The 16,383-nt window shown below is 38.7% G+C and overlaps 1 long non-coding RNA gene across 1 annotated transcript; it reads left to right on the top strand.

Annotated features, from left to right (window-relative positions):
• The first annotated feature begins 2,723 nt into the window (after positions 1 to 2,723).
• Positions 2,724 to 3,527, top strand: LOC124174147. Its single transcript, XR_006868883.1, has 3 exons — positions 2,724 to 2,917; positions 3,069 to 3,203; positions 3,296 to 3,527. It is a non-coding gene; the product is annotated as an uncharacterized LOC124174147 (long non-coding RNA).
• The last annotated feature ends 12,856 nt before the right edge of the window (positions 3,528 to 16,383 follow it).

The following is a 16,383-nucleotide window of genomic DNA, read 5'->3' as shown; positions in this document are numbered from 1 at the left end:
GGAAAATTATTTATCTGTACGAGCATTTGCTAGTCATAAGTGTAGTCAATCAATAGTGCATTTGGAAATGCAGTATGCAATGCCAGTTGGCAAAATACAAAAGGCAGTAAAGCTGTATGCATTTCATACAGGAATCACTACTACAGGATCAAAAGGTGCACCCACTTTTATGAAAGAATTTGATAGCACCAAATTTTACTCCATAATACAACATAATTAAAGCCAGTTGTAAAAGAGTACTATAGTTGCATGGGTTAAATGCAGTCGTCACTGCTGTACTTCTTTTTCAACCCCGACTTCAAATTTTTGCTCCAACGTTTTGCATGATATAGAAAATAAATGACTTCATAATTATTGTACCCCAATGTAAAAAACACTTTTTTGCGCTCTTCTCAGCGTCGTCAACTGCTTAAATAAAATAAAACTGCTAACAGAACATGGAGACAGGGCATTCACATTATGCACACCAAGCCTCATTTCTCTGGCTTAAAACTTGAAAAAAATGAATGCAGAATGACTGACTGACATACTAAAAAAATTTTATTTATATTTTATAATTTATAAAACGCGAAATTTGCCACCCACCTTTCATGAGTTGATGATGTTATTAAATATCTGCTTGATTTACTCATTCAAGGATAACCTTTCTTTGAGGAAAGAAATTGCTCACAAGTGTGTGAACTACAATGAACCACTCGCGGCCCACGCGAATGCAGAAGCAGCGAAGTGCTACGTGTAGGTTCGTGACGCCATCAACTAATACTTGAAAGAGCTGAGGCAGTTGATATTTCGCCGGGAATAGCTCGAGAAGTAGGCGTCGCACAGTGGGCGGAAATCGGAAAAAGCCGGACAAAATTACAAAATGGCTTTTTTTGAGTTACAAACTTGAAACTTCGCAGGTATACTCAAATATGATTGAAGTTTATTGATATGTACTTCATTTGACATAGATCCTACCCGTTACTGAGATACAGAGGCTCAAAAGTGAGCAAATTTCCATAAAAACGCCCGTCTTCAATTTTCTCTGAAAATCTTCCAAAGTAAGTGAATGGTGAAGTTATGGGTGGATTCTTGCCGAATAAAAAACCACATAATCTGTTAGCATGGTGTATTTTCTTTAATTTTCCGTAATCTTAAAGAAAACAGCCCATAAATTCTTACCGTGCAGTAACAAAATGGCGGATACTGTTTTTCGACGAAGTTTTACATTTAGGTAGAGTTTCAAATAGGTTTTCGGCAAGGTCGCGCAGAGTAACTTATATGAGAGCATCGTTTGAAGATTTCTTGAGGTCTTTATGCAGTTTTCTTTGAAATAAGTTTGCGTCGCCGGAAATTACATTGATTTTTCGATCGCGCGGCAGGGTTCTTCTCCGCGCGTCGGGAGTTGGATTAGCCGCGCCGCGGTAAGGTTATTGAAGCTGTATGGGTTTTAACGCTCAACATTCACCGTTTTTATGTTTTGCTTCAAGACACCGATTCTCAAATGGTCTATGGTGAAGACAGTGGAGGTTTTTCATGCGATGTACTTGCACGTTTCATCGAAGTTCATTTCGTTATCTTTGGATACGATCGAAGTCCATGCTTCTATTAAAAGCGTTCAAACCTCGACAAAGTGAGTTGTTTTCCTGGGACTCATACAAAAAGACCTAGCAGAAAGATACCAGCTGAGACCCTTATACCTTCTTCAATCACCGATCCCTGACCCTCAGGATTCTAATTTCGAAAACGGTCGTTTTATGACACCCTGGAGTGGAGCCCTTGGCCGTCTTAACCCTCCCTACCTACCTGGGGTCTTTTTTGACCCCAGCTCATAGAAAAATGTGAATAACTTTTTAACTTTTACAGTTTAATTCATATTATTTTAGGAATGCTCCAATAAAACAAGTTTACATCAATTCCATTTTTCATTTTCAAAGCATTTGCATCAAGAATCCTAAAAAAAAATAATTTCTGGGTTGGGGTCAATTCTGACCCCAGGTAGGGCATGTGGAACTAAAATCTCCCCGATCGTGATTCAACACCTGGAGGTGAATCATCATCGTCTTTCATAAATAATTGAACAAATGTTTGCTTTTTTGATGACTCTGTCATGTAAGGAATAAATATTAGCATTTTAATCATAAAATGAGTAACATATTGAATGTTAAAATTATTAGAAGGGAAGAACATCGTAGAAGATCGCCATGGATTTTTTGGATGTATTTCCTTCGCATGTGATACCGAATTTGATATAATGGTAATATACACCGTCGTATTGAAAAAGCTTTATTACCACTTAGGGAAATGAATAGAGGATTAGCTAACCAAAAGCAAAATCTATTCCATACCAGCAGTGTCAAATGATTGAACTTGGAGACTAACTCATAAGCAGTCAATCATGTTCACCTCACCCCATCTCATAAAAACAGCTGAATAATACCAAGTGATTGCTAGCAAACTACGTTTTCAGCTTGCTCTGCAGCTTCCAACCCAAATATTATCAGCGCAGAGCTAATTCTTCGCCATCAGGGTGTTTTCTTTGTAATCAGCAAGGCCTAGTCAATGTTTTCTCCGGGCGTCGTAATATTCGTCCACTGAAATAAGCTCAGCTGATACAGAGAGATAACTTGTGGTCGCTCCTCTGATGATTGTAGAAGCCCTCATTGCTCTGCAACTTTGAATCTAACTGTTATCTTCGCAGAGCTGATTCTTCATCAACAGTGTGCTTTCTTTGTCACCAGCAATCTCTCTCAATTGTTCTCTCCACTCGTATCTTGACTTACTTACAATTAGTAGTAGTATTCGGCCTCTGATATGAGCTCGGCATATACAGTGAGAATCGTCACTTGTGGTCACGCCTCCGTCGACTGCAGAAGTCATAGCTAACCTTTGTATCCGGCTCAAGAGTATCTCCCACATTCGAATTATTAGCGGACCGGTAAGTGTTTCTTTGTAAACCATAGTACTACCTACCAACTACTTCATTACTAATTTTATTTCCTTTACGGGAAATTGTTCTGATTCATATATTTACTAGGTTATATGAAGTTTTTGAAGCCTCTCGTAGTTCCACTTTCCTTTTTTTTCAGCTCCCGTGAGGAAATAATCACAATATTTTTGTGAGGGTTTTGAAGGAATCGATGTGTTTTAAATATTGCATCTAGTGGATTTAAGAGCAAAGCAAAAAAAATCACTTTGTCAACGGCATATGCATTTGTTGAATGGTTAGTGTTGTTTTATTTGTCAAGTGCGATGTAATTGCAACTCCTACTTATTAGGGTGTATTCTTATGCATATCTCCTCTTGTCGAATGTAGGATTAGGTTATACAGGAATAATTCCTAATTATGGCAGCCTATAGAGTCAAATTTGCTCCTGGATACAGCGAGAACGAAGCTCTTACCGATTTATTTGGCTCAGATGAAGAAGACATTCCAAATGAGAGTGATGGAAGTGAAGCAGAGGAAGACAACATGGAGGTGGAAATAGAAGACCAAGAGGAGGATGAGGAAATACAAGATGAATATGTCAAAGACGATTCACGGTTCATGGTGAGTAAATATGAAAAAATAAAATGGGATACTGTGGAGCCAAAGACGCCTGGAAAAATACTCTCCAGGAATATTATCAGGCAGGACGCAGGTTTCCCAGGACATATTCAGTGTGTGGAAAAATCTGAATTTTTTCGATGCTTTATAACTGATTTAATGGTTAAAAATATTTGTCAATACACTAATCAACGGGCAAATCAAATCAAGGATAGGAAAAGCTTACGCAAATGGAAGAACCTCGATTCCATTGAGTTTTTAGCTTTTCTTGGCCTGTGTATCACATACGGTGTTCAGAAAGGGCGAGGAAAACCTTTGAACGAATTTTGGTCAGATGAATTTGGATTTCCAATTTTTAAAGCAACTATGTCAAGAAGTCGCTTTGAAAATATTCTAAGCTGTTTAAGATTTGATAATAAAGAAACTCGGGAAGCACGCAAAAGGGAAACAAAAAACAAGGCAGAAGCTGTGTCAGAAATGATGAACTTATTTTCTAGTGCATGTAAAAGTTCATTCATTCCGGGTCCGAATATCACTGTTGATGAACATTTATGTACTTTTAGAGGAAGGTGTGCTTTTAAAGTATATATTCCCTCGAAACCAGGAAAATACGGCATTAAAATTTGGATGGCTGTGGATTGCGAAAATATGTACATTGTAAATTTGCAAATCTACGCAGGTAAACATGGAGATATGCGTGAAATACAGCAAGGGAAGCGGGTAGTAATGGATCTGGTGAGTCACTTGAGTGGGTCTGGTCGAAACATCACCACAGATAATTTTTTTACAAGTTTTGATCTTGGCCAAGATTTATTAAAATTATCCCTAACACTCGTGGGTACAATGCGAAAAAATCGCAGGGAATTGCCACCAATAATGCTCCCATCAAAAAACAGGGAGATTAATTCCTCAAATTTTGCATTTTCCCATAACACACTTTTGACTTCTTATGTCCCCAGCAAAGGAAAATCAGTGGTATTATTGTCTACTCAACATAAGGCATTTGAAATATGTTCCTCTGAAAAGAAAAAACCAGAAGTAATTCTCTATTACAACTCAACAAAATTTGGTGTGGATACTGTGAATTCCAATTCTTAGATACTTAGAATTCCAATAGAGATGAGGAAGAGGTTTATGAAATGTTTTGTGTGGAGTGTAGTGTTGTACGGATGTGAATCATGGACTGTTAAAATAAAGGAGGAGAGATATTTAGAAAGTTTTGAAATGTGGGTATGGAGACGAATGTTGAAAGTGAAGTGGACTGACAGAGTGAAGAATGAGGAAGTTCTAAGAAGAATAGGCGAGGAAAGAAAATTAATACATATGATTCATAAGAGGAAGGCAAGTTGGTTAGGGCATATATTAAGAAGGAATTGTTTGGAACGGAGAATAATAGAAGGGAAGATAGAAGGAAAGAGAGGAAGAGGAAGAAGGAGGATGGGAATGTTGGATGATATAAGAAGAGGAAGAAAATACAAAGACCTAAAGGAGGATGCTCAGGATAGAGAAAGATGGAGAGAAGTCCAGTGGAAACCTGTCTAAGGATAGTAATCACTGATGATGATGACTGTGGATCAAATGGCTCGACAGTATTCTGTAAAAAGAGGGACTAGACGATGGCCATTGACTATCTTCTTTGATATCGTGGACCTTGCAGGTATAAATGCATATCAAATGTATTTGAGAAAATACCCCTCTTTCCGCGGAAAAAATTCTAGGCGGCGGTTCCTTTTAGAATTAGCAAAAGAATTGATAACGCCTGAAATTCATCGTCGAATAGGAAAAACCGGTTGCCAAACAAAAAGAATTCAGACTGCCATAAAAAATGCTGGGATTGGCAACATTCTGCCAGAAAATGAAATCGAAATTATGTCCAAAAATAAGCGTGGTAGATGTTGCATATGCCCACGTAAGAGTGACAAAAAAACCAGTACTCATTGTAATATTTGCAAAAGATATGTGTGTAGTAATCATGTTCAAAAGAGAAGCATCTGTATGCAATGTGACAGTAATGGTAGTGGAGATGAAGATTCAGATTAAAATTTGCCAAAAATATTTTGAGTCATCAGAATTTGTTAAAATATTTTATTTTTATTACAATTTCTTTGTAAATTGTAATAACAAAGTTTTAAAATTACAGTGCAAATGTTAACTTTTAAAAATATGCATTCAGATAATCAAACTATGTACTTAAATATGTAGTTCTATTGTGTCCTCATTCAATTCTAAAAATTGTAATATTTTTAATTTTTTGTAAATTATCCAATGTATATATTGGAGTGGGATTTTTCTGTTAATTGACCTGTTATGTGTTCAAATAAAATACTCATTAATATAAGTCATTGGAGTATTATTTTTCATTAAAAAAAATAATATCCACGATGGGGTCAAAAAAGACCCCAAGTAGGTAGGACGTAATTTTTTTAGTAACAGGTGGCGAGGGTTAACGGAGGTATTTCCATGGGAACGAAAAAATGAACGATTTTTGTGTCGCATCAAAAATTGGCTCGCTGAATCCATAACATTTCCGGAATATGCTTTGCATTACTTTCTCAATACTTCTACGGGAGTTGGTATTTTTATAAAAATCTATTTCTTTCAAATTTTTTGAATAAATACTATTCCACATTTAGCTTTACGTTACAAAATTCATACTTTATTCATACGTGCCGACGGATCAATATTGACATAAATGGAGTGAATAAATTATTCTGCGACAACGTTGCGCTTGATAAAGGAAACTTACCCATGCGGGACTAGAACCCGACACTTCTTTGACAAACGAGCATTTTACCCCGCCGCCACCCAAGTCGGCAAATTGAACAAATAACGAACTGCAAAAAGCGTCAATTAATCTAATGTTTTACTCTTGAGATGAATAGATGTTCAAGAAGATGGCTAATAATGCAGTGTTCAGTGACTTAAAATTACTAATTATGTACATAGATTACTGATGGCAACTAAATAATCAAAATTTTATGGACGAAAATTATGGATCGCGTGACAATCTCATGTTCTGCACCTACAGTAAGCACTAGAAAGTTGTTGAAGCAGATACGATGAAGACAGGGTAGTTTAGGTAGACAATTCCACGGGAACTTCTTGATATTTTAAAACGTGTATCATACCCTCATTTCTACTTTGACTGTGGTGAAGGAAAGTTAAGTTCTCTTGAGTGCGCAGAATTTGTGAAAGTGATTTTAATTTGCTTGTGGAGCGTAGAAATTTCTAACTTCCACTTGCCTGTAAGTACGTTTTTGAACAAATCCCCGAACATCTTTTTCAAAATAGTTATTTTAATATATAATATCTATTTTAGCTGAAAATTTTCTTAGCATTCCTTTCCTGACTAAAATAAATTAAAATTTAAATTATCAAATGCCACTGTTTAAATTCCAATCGATACGACATATCCAATATGCATTCAGAAAATCATATGGGGCAGTGCAGCGTACACAAACCAACAGAATATTAATCGATATCAGGTGAACGATATTTTTACATCCCCTAAGTTATTCATGCCCGACGCTATTGCATCGCAGATTTAGAACCCTATGATTCAGCTGTCCTTCAGTGTGTTGCAAACTTAAAACTATCGTTTTTCTTAATTTCGAAATGACTATACTTCCCTGTAGGATAATAAATTATATGGATTTTAAGATTAAGAAAAAATTAGGAAAATAAGGTAAGCAATGTAAGCATTTCTTTTCCGTTGATCATGGTCAGTAGTAAACAGAACTTAATCGTGTAAAATCCAGAGTTGAAATCATTAAGGCCATCCACCTGCCTTTCGATATAGGTAATGTCTTTCTGATTTTGTAACTTCTTTTGTCTCTTTTTTTCACCTAAAGCGGATGGGATGACAAAATCGTGTCGACATCGGCAGTGGATTTTCCCAGATAGTGGCATCTGAAATTGTAGAGCCTATATGTGAGAAGTGCCTCCGATGCAATTTAAATTCTTTATCAAAAGTTTAGAGATAAATGTAATTAACCAAGAGAAAGTGGAAACTTCAGTCGTTACCTGTAGCGCCTTTGTTACCTGCTGCTTTTTAATCAAACTAAGAGATACAAGGGAACTCATGACTAGGAATTTATCTGAAGCATCCACTTGTTGCCACATTTGCTTATATTGAGAGTGGCCTGAACTTCGATCAAAACCGTACTTTGAGATTAATCTGTAGTTCACCACCCCATTTAAATCTTGAGAGGTGGAAGTGGTGGCTAAGCAGGCTATTGTTCCCAATATGGTGTGGTTCAGTGGTGGTTGAAGGTTTACTTCGCACATGGTCTCAGTTATTTTAATTCCTTCGTTATTAGCTGCCTTTTTTTGCTATCGCTATTCTATCATAACTGGGATACAATTCGTGTCCATGGCTCAGAGCTGTCCTACGAAACGACCGATGTTGACGCTTGGTCAAATCAGAGGCAAACATCAATGACAGTGCCTCTTCCACTGTCATCTCAGGGTGGACCTTTTAACTCGTCCTCCACTTTGAAAGAACTCTCTTAGCCCGAGTAGGGGTCGTAGTTGTTATTTCTGCAATTAGGTGAGCTGCTGCAGTGTCTCCCCTCTCTCTCAAACTCACAGATGCCGCGAGAGCAAGCTCAGCAGTAGTGGCAGTAGTTTTTAAAGTTTGAATTTTCTTCTGCGTGATCTAACACATTAGGTGCGACATTTTTTTGGCCGCCCTGGAATGCCTGGCAAATATAATATGAATTTTTTAGCATGAAGCTACAGGGGGAATTTTATTTAGTCAATCAATTTGAGAGGAATAGATTTTTACAAAAATACAATACTCAACCGGCTGTCGTTGAAGTACCGGGAAAGTGATGCATAGCAAATTCTGGAAATGTTATAGAGTCAGCGAGCCAACTTTTGTATCGACACAAAAATCATTCATTAGATCGAGAACTCTCTACCCATTTCTTAAGGTATGGCCATAGAATGCGTTTTGTCAGGAAGTCATTGAGAAATTTCAGAGCATCAGGGCCTTGTCTTAAATTCAGCCTCCGCGATAAATAATGGAGCAAATATTTTTTACCGAGTGAATGATTTTTTTTACCAATTCCAATATTATTTTGTAGATATCAAGTCATGTAATAATGTGAGGTGGCATTTTCTATGGAATGGCGGATGGAGCCTATGTAAAATTTAGAAATAATAAATTTGTCGAGCCTATGGTTATCCAATGCCCTAATGCGTACACGGGGAGGAACACATGGTAAACGTGTAAAGATATGAAAATCTGTATGTCAAAGTAGAGCTGAGGGTATGATGCACATCTAAAAAAGCTAGAAGTTCCCATGGAAATACCTCCGTTAAAACGGTGAAGGGCTCCGCTCCAGGGTGTCATAAAACGACCGTTTTCGAAATTAGAATCCTGAGGGTCAGAGATCGGTGATTGAAGAAGGTATAAGGGTCTCAGCTGGTATCTTTCTGCTAGGTCTTTTTGTATGAGTCCCAGGAAAACAACTCACTTTGTCGAGGTTTGAACGCTTTTAATAGAAGCATGGTCTTCGATCGTATCCAAAGATAACGAAATGAACTTCGATGAAGCGTGCAAGTACATCGCATGAAAAACCTCCACTGTCTTCACCATAGACCATTTGAGAATCGGTGTCTTGAAGCAAAACATAAAAACGGTGAATGTTGAGTGTTAAAACCCGTACAGCTTCAATAACCTTACCGCGGCGCTGCTAATCCAACTCCCGACGCGCGGAGAAGAACCCTGCCGCGCGATCGAAAAATCAATGTAATTTCCGGCGACGCAAACTTATTTCAAAGAAAACTGCATAAAGACCTCAAGAAATCTTCAAACGATGCTCTCATATAAGTTACTCTGCGCGACCTTGCCGAAAACCTATTTGAAACTCTACCTAAATGTAAAACTTCGTCGAAAAACAGTATCCGCCATTTTGTTACTGCACGGTAAGAATTTATGGGCTGTTTTCTTTAAGATTACGGAAAATTAAAGAAAATACACCATGCTAACAGATTATGTGGTTTTTTATTCGGCAAGAATCCACCCATAACTTCACCATTCACTTACTTTGGAAGATTTTCAGAGAAAATTGAAGACGGGCGTTTTTATGGAAATTTGCTCACTTTTGAGCCTCTGTATCTCAGTAACGGGTAGGATCTATGTCAAATGAAGTACATATCAATAAACTTCAATCATATTTGAGTATACCTGCGAAGTTTCAAGTTTGTAACTCAAAAAAAGCCATTTTGTAATTTTGTCCGGCTTTTTCCGATTTCCGCCCACTGTGCGTCGGATCGATGTGCGGAAAAGTGTTGGTGCCTTTATTTTTCAGTCTATGACAATGAACAGTAAAAATGAAATTGGTAAATTAAATTCTAAAATATCACATGAAATATAACTGTGTGTGGTACGTTTCTGTAAAAATTATACTGATAATTCGTACTTTGAAGTTTAACGATTGAAACCGGTTAGAATGATCCAGAGAATTAACTTAATCAATTCACACCTCAAAACATAGCATTTCCTCAATTAAAATCATTAGGGCTTGAGGGTATATCTGTTGGATGAAGTTAAAAATTTCGAAAAACGAATATACAAATGAGACCAAGAGTTTAATCAAAGAGAAGAGGGCTTTGTTTTTCTGAGTACGGTAAACGAATCATTCACACTTTATTCTTTGATCGAAAGAAAGAGCTTAATTTTTGGGGAACTTCAAATGAAAATATCGCAAAAAAAAGCAAAACGCATCAAATTTACGCAATCCTGAGCTAACTCGCGTCGCTTTTTTAAAATCAAACGATAAAAACATTGAGCAATTTTCGCTTCAAAGACTGTTGATGGGAGGAGGGGGCGGTTAGAGGTTACAGAATCGCTAAACCCCCGCCCCCTTCCATTCGTATCCAACAGATAGACGGTCGAAAAGAGAGAGAAAGAGAGAAAACACGATTCCAATTTCTCGCCACGGAGATTTTCAGCTTCGTTTCACGGAAGCAGTGTTTTTTTCGCGGCGAGTACGTTCAACTTTTCCGAGATTTTAATTTAATAGAGAGAGAGGGAGCCACTTGGGCCAGCATACACCACCACCCCCACCCTTTTTTTCTCCTTCCACTTCCCCCACCCTTTTTCCCCTTATCACATCCATCCCGTCGGTAACAAGTGAAGGAAGAAATCTGCACTGCGTGGATACCTCAGAGTAAATGTAAACAAGAGCGCGCATGCAGGTTGCGCAGTAGCGCAGTAGGGTGGTTGAGGCAAACTTGTACCACGTGATGTGCTTTATTTACTGGAGATTGGAATGTTCGTTATCATGGTTACGAGTGATTCACCTCGATATTTACTTGTCCGATCGGCGAAATTTAGCAAAGTTTATGTGAAAATTCCAATTTTCAACGCTAACTTATGAAACTCAAAAAAAACAGCAAAAATGTAGTTATATTTACCAAAAATGAAATTCGCCATGAAAAAATCTTGTCTTAGCCAGCAATATATTCCGATTCTTCCGTATAAAATCGTTTCTGGCTTGATTTTGTGGAAGTTCGATATATCCATGATTAAGAACACAAATGGTAATTTCCAAACTTTGTTCACTATGTTCTTTAAACCCGGATATTCCTAATAGCGGTCAAGTATGCTAACAACTAAACCACCAATCTATCTCATTCGAAGACGGATTTCAAACACTGAAGTTGTCTTGGTGGTTTAACTTGTAGAATACTTGACCGGAATGAGGGTAGTTTTCTTCATTATAGAAAACAAAAGGCATTAAATAAAACGAAACCTTATATATTCCTCCTCTTTAATGAAACTGGGGTGTCGTCGTGACATTAAGGAATAAATAATAAGTACTTCTTTGTTGGACGAAGTTTATTACACATACTCACATCTTACAGCAAAGTCTGAGCCCGGTGGTTGGGAGGAGGATCTCCGGGTCTTGCGAGGGCGCAGACCGGGAAGGAATAGTGGAAGGTGCGGGTCTTGCGAGGGCGCAGACCCAGGGAGAGGTATGGCAAGAAGGGGTCCCTTGTCCTTTGGGTACCCCATATTTATATCAATACGGGGGTCCAACAGACAAATTGATAACAAGAGAGTGATGCGTCAGGGAGGGATGAGAGTGCAGGCGGACGCGATGACTTCACAGGAGTTCCGTTACTGCACTCCACCCACCCCCCGCAACAGGGGAAGCTATGGTTGTGACACATATCAATTTTGCTATAGATTTTTCATTTACTCAGAACTCAGAACGGCATCGGGAATGTTTTTTATCATCTGAGCAGATCAAGGTTTATTCCTTACGCCCAATTCTTCATAAATTCCGAAAAAATATCGATGCTTTAAAACAATAGGGTAGTTTCCTTCATCAAAGAAAACGAAAGGCATTGATTGCGATTCGTTACCCACCATTAGTGTATTCATAATATACAAATTATTTGGTTTTAGAAATCCCAATTTAGACGAATGTCAATGGTCAATTTTAACTTCATTTAAAAAAGGCCAGATTGGCGCCCATGCAATGCCACTCCACGTGAAATCACAGCCAGATCATGTACGAGTAGTCAGGAGTTTACATTGTCTGAGATTACCAATGCATGAATGTGGCACAGAGGTTAGGGAAACACCTATTAAAATTGACTATTGTCGGGAAGTTTCCATGATTTTATAAGGTATTAATAATCCTTATTTAACCCAAGCGCTACTTGCTAGCAGGGTACCGCCATGCTCGGCAGCAAGCAGCCTGCATCGTAGCGGCGTCCACAGCCTCGCACCCAGGTGCCCTCACACAGCAGCAGCCAGACGTCACACGGGCTTTTGCCAGCATTCATACTTAGCCGTCGCGTTGTCGTGCGCTTGAAATTTTTCACTTTTTGGTCGGATGCCTTAAAAACTGCACGCATCTCTCACTCGTGGTCATTTCGTCAAGGGTCGGGACGCGCGTAACGGGGGCCGACAGGGCAGAGGAAGGGAAGCTCTACGATTGACCCGGAATATCCGAGGGAGGAGATCACTCTTGTTCAACGACCAACTGTCTCCAAATACACTCCTTGCGGCAAACTCCGTATCTTTCATTTCTCACCGATACTGTCCCTCCGAGAGGACCACCTTCGCAGTCCGGAATCCCTCAGCGTCAGTCAAGATCCCTAGTCTGAGTCGCCCCTTGTCGAGCAGTCCACGAGATGACACGACAATATAGCATATACTTACTCTATGCTACAAGCCACCCGATCCTGATCATCCCTTTCAGTCAATCCCTCTAATAATTCTCGATACAGTCCCTCCATTTTCTATTTGGCCTTCCCCTCGTTCCCTTTTACCTGAAAATTTGGAATTCTGTTCCCCACGTACTCCTCATCCCTTCTAAAAATATGACCAAACCATTGCATCCTTCCCTCATGTATACATTCCTTCTGCCATCTCCATTCTTGTATTATTCCTAATCCCTTCTCTTCTTGTTTTTCCCATCATTATTCTCAGCACTCTCATCTCTGCCACATGTAACGTCGTGTCCATGATGTTCGGCGTGATTGATTATGCATTGATGTTTGAATTGTATTTTTATTTGTATGCGTATCTGTGTTTATATTGGTGGTTTGGAGTTGAGGGCGCTTTGGTGATGGGAAAGTAAATAGCGGATTGTTAGTAAGAGAGCCATTTTGGACGGAGAAGAGTAAATAAAGCTCTAAAGATTATAAATGATTATTATTGTCTGAGAAGAAAAAAAGATTGCGACATCACACTCATCCATTCTCTTCTCAGCAGGATGCATTCGATTTTATTTCAACGTCAAATTCGGATCGTTCTTCCGCGAGAGCGCATCGACTTTTGCCTACCTATGCGCGGTGGATGACAAAGCATCTTGCGGCTGACAAGAGAATCCTGTAGTGTAATGTTTGTGATGTACACAATAGTAATCTGAAATTGACGAGCGGGTAACTTTTGGTGACTGTCGTACATCGCGAAAAAACAATTTTAATGCGCAGCGAGACGATGACGATGAAACATATGGAGGCAGGCTGGAGCATCCTCTGGTGTAACATTCATGAGATTAAGCTTGAGCCTTTTCTTTTAAATGATTTTAATACATGGCTGAAAGAGTCGGGGGTGGTGATCATTTTCCAGAAGATATTCGAACAGAAGCCATCTATTGTCTAAATTATCGAAGCACTAATCGCACTCGTGGGAAGCAGAGAGTGTTATCCTTTTACCTCTAACAAAACCTAATTATGGTGCTAAAGCTTTTACTTTCCCAGTACTTCTCCCTACCGCTGAAAAGACAGTGAACTCCATAAAATTAAATAGTTGCGTAGCTATGGGAGGAATAATTTCAAATATTTTAATTGCATTCAGCGCAAGTATTACAAGGATGATTTATTGTGGAATAAAAAAAATTAGGTTTATTGCAATCACTACCAGAAATTATGCATGAAAATGAGACACATAAAATTGAGAACCATTATTCGTGACTGGTGATTATCAGATAATCATTTCAAATTTATATTGGTATGGGAAGACTGAAGCTATACCTTTGAAACCAGGCTTTTACATCTGGCGACTCTTATCATTAACAGAGCCGGAGGTACACAATCATACATGATTATTCGTAGGTGTTTAGCAGCGGTTAGGGTATCTATTAATGGAAGACAAATTTTTTTACTAATTTCCGACTGTACCTATTCCCTCATTTTTTATCTCGCAATCTTAACATCAGTCATATTATTTCCATTTAGCCTAAAATGAGTTAAGGATCACAGAAAGCTCTCATTTAATGGCTTTAATCGTAAATAAAGAGACAATTTTAAATTACGTATGAACGAGTTTCACATAGAATCAAGCTTTCATCTAGCTGTAATTCCTCGAAGGATATACCAAAGATTGAATCGGCACAATTGCGAGTGGAATTTTTATCATGAATTCGTTCTATTGAAAATAAATTTCATATTAAGTTCCGAATTTGGATATAATTGCACCATGGTATTGCAGAACATAAGATATATTATAAAATTTTACACTAATAACCACAGAGTGATTTTAAGATTTTTAGCAAATTTATAATATGAATCGGTAGGCTATGAAGTCGGTTAAATTCGTGCGTAGGTTTCCGCGGCGTTGTTCACGATGTCTGCTAATTTTCGGGTTCTCCACTCTCGGGACCTTCGACCTGAAGACGGAAGCAGGATGGCTTTCGAAACTGTTGTCAACCATAAACGACAGACGCGGCTGGAGAACTCGAAAATTAGCAGTCATTATGAAGTCCAATTTTCAAATGAAATTACTGTTTCGTTTTATTCCTAAAGATCCAACGTATATGTGATGTATATATGAGGCGAGCAGGAGTCGCAGAAAATCATGATTTCACTCAATATTACTTCATCCTACCACACATATTAAACTAAAACATCGAGAGTGTTTTTATCAGATAAAAATTCGGAAACGCGGAATGTTTGGGGAAAATGAGGCTCACACGGTTCAAATCGCTGCGCACCTAGCGTCCTATTACGGACGGGGGGATTGGGCGATGGAAGAGATGGGGGAGGGGATGCCAACGAGGAGTGGGGAAGGGAGGGACGTATCCAATTTCGGAAAAAAATACGAAGGGCGGACGGCGAGAAGGAATCAAAGTGTTCGCAATTATTCATCCGCTCGCGAAAAAGGGAGGAAAAAAAGGGGATCGGGCGAGGCAAACCATTTATCGAATTAATTGGTTTCGATTAACCGAGCGATTCCTCCTCCCCTCCCCCACCTACAGCCCGAATTAACTCCCCTGGCCATCGTCAAAACGTCGGAAAAATTAATTCCGTTCAGAGTGAAATCGCTTTCGACGACTGAAAAAGAGAGGAGGAACAATATGACTCTCCTCCGTACAACTCGCCGTTATATTTGTACAAAAAGGACGTTCCCTTGTCCGGCATACCGCTCGGCAATCAGCGAAAAGCTATTGAAAAAGTTTTGAATTCGGCCATTTCATTTCATCGCAGACCGTGCCTGAACCCTCGAAAGGGGGGAATAAAAACATGGGGCTGCATTTTATTTTGCGTCGAGGATGTATCAAGCGACGTGAAAGGTCTTAATTATGGCCGCGGGGTTGATTGGTGCAGAGGAAAAAATAATAAGGGTCCGGAAAAGAGAGAAAATATGGGGCTGCAGAGTGATTTCTGGATTTATTTCATTAGCGGAGGTGTCGCTAGTGCACAACAACCGAGTTGCGTTGCCATGGAGATAGAGGCTGAGTGGGAGAGGAGATATATTGCGGGGTTTATTAGGAAGAGACGGAGATTTCTGGAGGCAGTCAAGATTCCCCCACCCATTCTCCTCTGCGCTACACGAGATCCTCATGGATTTCAGATAAGTCCTTTGAATGAATATCCGGCGAGATGCATTGGAACCACTCAATGATGAATTGAATGCTCCTTAGAGATTCCAGTTTTTTTGTTTTAACTTTATATCATGCAACATTTTTCAATTTTATACCTCAATTAAAATGATTCTGTAAAATCTATATTCGTTGAATTATTTAATTGAGATTTTGAAAAGTTATTTAGAAAAATGTTCTTATTGTTGTTATTATATTATTGAAATTGAAAAATTATATATTATTATATTGTCGAAAAATTCGAGGCCCAGCCTTTTTTATGTTTCAGAGGTTACCCGTGTCTTGTTGCTAAAATATATTTGACGTATTTTCTCCTTTCCTGGATACCTTTTCAGGTCTTGGTATTCCGAATCTTTACGCAACAACTTAGAGTTTCATCGAGGACGGGGGGAATGGGAATATGGTTGGTGTCCAACATTCTGCGCTATTCCATCTTAATCTCTCGATATTACCTCGATCCAGGAATTACCCATAGTTTTCCCAAGATCTCTATTGAATTCCAAGGTG

The sequence above is a fragment of the Ischnura elegans genome, chromosome 2, assembly GCF_921293095.1.
Source record: "Ischnura elegans chromosome 2, ioIscEleg1.1, whole genome shotgun sequence".
In the NCBI taxonomy this organism is placed as follows: domain Eukaryota; kingdom Metazoa; phylum Arthropoda; class Insecta; order Odonata; family Coenagrionidae; genus Ischnura; species Ischnura elegans.
The sequence above is the reverse complement of the archived record's forward strand: the minus strand, read 5'-3'. Positions and strand labels throughout refer to the sequence as shown.